General features: G+C 33.8%; 1 protein-coding gene across 1 annotated transcript in view; it reads left to right on the plus strand.

Moving 5' to 3' along the window:
• The first annotated feature begins 487 nt into the window (after nt 1-487).
• Nucleotides 488-2,500, plus strand: part of LOC137644131 (uncharacterized) — a 298,294-nt gene continuing 296,281 nt past the window's right edge. The window contains exon 1 of the mRNA XM_068377105.1: nt 488-1,181. The gene's annotated coding sequence lies outside the window, so the exon portion shown is untranslated. The remainder of the gene's footprint in view (nt 1,182-2,500) is intronic.

Here is a 2,500-nt window from a genome sequence, read left to right on the forward strand (position 1 = left end):
AGAGGCGGTTTAGCTAAGGACCCAATCTAAGTGGGTCCTATGCTAGCTAATATTGCTCTGTTGAAATAATGTACATCGCGATTTGAGAGAGAGAGAGAGGAGAGAGAGAGAGAGAGAGAGAGAGAGAGAGAGAGAGAGAGAGAGAGAGAAATATTTGGAAACTCCATTTAATGAAATTAATATTTAGACAAAGAATTACACAACAGGGAAAAATTATACGAAACTACGAAGCTAATCGTCGTAAATGGAGGGGGAAATGGGAAAACTGAATAAAGGACAGAATGGGAAAAGCCGTTGAGACTGGGATAAGGCAGATTTCAAAGGGGCCCAAGAAAGAAGGGGAGGGGGGGGGGGGGGGGGGGGGCGGGAAGGCCCGAGGGGGGGGAGGGCTGCAAGGAGCAACCACGTTGGTCTGGCGACGGTGGCGACGGCACCAGGGTTGTTGGAGTGGAGTAGGGGGGAGGGAGGGACTCTTCTCTCGGATAGCAGTGGTATAGCAGTGGTGGTAGTAAGTGGAGTGGAGTTGAGGGCTGGCAGCAGCAGTGTGTCAGCTTGAGTGCGGAGTGGTGTGTTACACTCTGTGCACTCGTAGTGTGTGTGGAGGTGGAAGTGGAGACCTACAGACTAGTCAGGGTCCAGTGACAAAAGCCTCAAGGAACGAGGTTACGAGAGACAGAGCAGCAGTGCCGACGAATCCTACTTGCGGTGTCGCAACAGATTCACCCAAAAGGACAACAAATCGAGACTGAGTTGGACCCAGGACTGCGGTATTCTGTCTATCCGCAGTGATACCGACTGTCAGAGACTGCTGTCTATCAGTTTCAGCGATGTAATGGTACAGATATCGAAGCCCTTAAGTGTCCCACCCCCCGAGTGAAGAAGGGATGTCTCGGCATCCACGCCTCCTCCTTCAGGCTGGCATTCGTTACGTGACTCTCTTGTCACGCACTCAAAAACATGGATTGGCGTGGAGGTGATCTGACGTCATATGTGTTAATTGCTATGAAGTGGATTCGAGTGAGGGCTCAAAAAGCTGTGGTGTTTTGAATCTTATTCATGAATTATAACAAGAAATTATAAATGTTTCCTTATGACGTTTGTTAAACAATAGAAGGATGAAGTGTTAATTATGCATTCATGAAACACCGGAAAAACAACGTAGGATAAAATTTATGGAAAAGGTAAGGTAGACAACATTATCTATCATTCATTAAACATCATAATTTTAATATCTATAGAATAAGTCTAACTAAACCCATGAATATGAGCGAAGGAAAGAATTATCCCAAGAGGATATAGAACGAAATTGAAAAATATTCTTTTCTCTAAAATTTCAATATCGAGTAACCTCCCTCACATTTTAGTTAATAACAATAAATATAATTAAAACATTTGAACTGTTAATTATCAAACACACAAGTATGATAGTATGATGTGTTTTTTTTTTTATTATGTTTGAAATGTAAACAAAGATTTCAAAAATTTCAATATGGAGTAACCACCCTCACATTTTAGTTAACAATAAATATAATTAAAACATTTGAACTGTTAATTACCAAACACAAGTATGATAGTATAATGTGTTTTTTTTTTCTTTTTTTTTTTGAAAGGTAAACAAAGATTTCAAAAATTGCTCGATTCTATATCAAAGGAGACGTCTTGAATCTTTTTGTTGGCTACAGAATTCATATAAACAATTATTCAATGAATGATATTTGATATCTTCATTAAACCCCAACATTTAATCATCAGTAATTACATTTGCATTAAACATTTATTTTCTTCGTGTTCAAGTCATCTGATACTTTCTATCTTTATCCAAATACTTGAAAACAAAATATCTTGACATCAATTATCTCTTGCTACCGGTAAGATGATACTAGAAAATTTCATTTTAATTAGAATGTATTAATGTCTGGTAACTCTAACTAATCAAAAAGTACAGCAGGAAGTAATAGTAATAATAATAATAATAATAATAATAATAATAATAATAATAATAAGAATAATAATAAGAATAATAATAATAATAGTAATAATAATAATAATATTAATAATAATAATAATAATAATAATAATATAATGATAATAATAACAACAACAATAATAATAATAATAATAATAAAAAAAATAATAATAATAATAATAATAATAATAGTAATAATAATATTGATAATAATAATAATAATAATAATAATAATGATGATAATAATAATAAATAATAATAATTTTAATAATAATAATAATAATAATAATAATAATAATAATAATAATAAAAATAATAATAATAATAATACACAGGCACAAGTAAACCTCACGTTTCTTCTCGAACCAAGGTCAACTCCAGCATTCATGATTAAAATCCACACAAAAAATCAAGTAGTCATATACGTCACTAAGACTTGAAGAATTCTTTCACCTCTATAATTCAAGGCTGATTAACATATGATATTAAGTAATTCATTACTGTTCAAGCTTGAAATCAATTACTGTAATCAGT

The sequence above is a fragment of the Palaemon carinicauda genome, chromosome 7, assembly GCF_036898095.1.
Source record: "Palaemon carinicauda isolate YSFRI2023 chromosome 7, ASM3689809v2, whole genome shotgun sequence".
Classification (NCBI taxonomy): domain Eukaryota; kingdom Metazoa; phylum Arthropoda; class Malacostraca; order Decapoda; family Palaemonidae; genus Palaemon; species Palaemon carinicauda.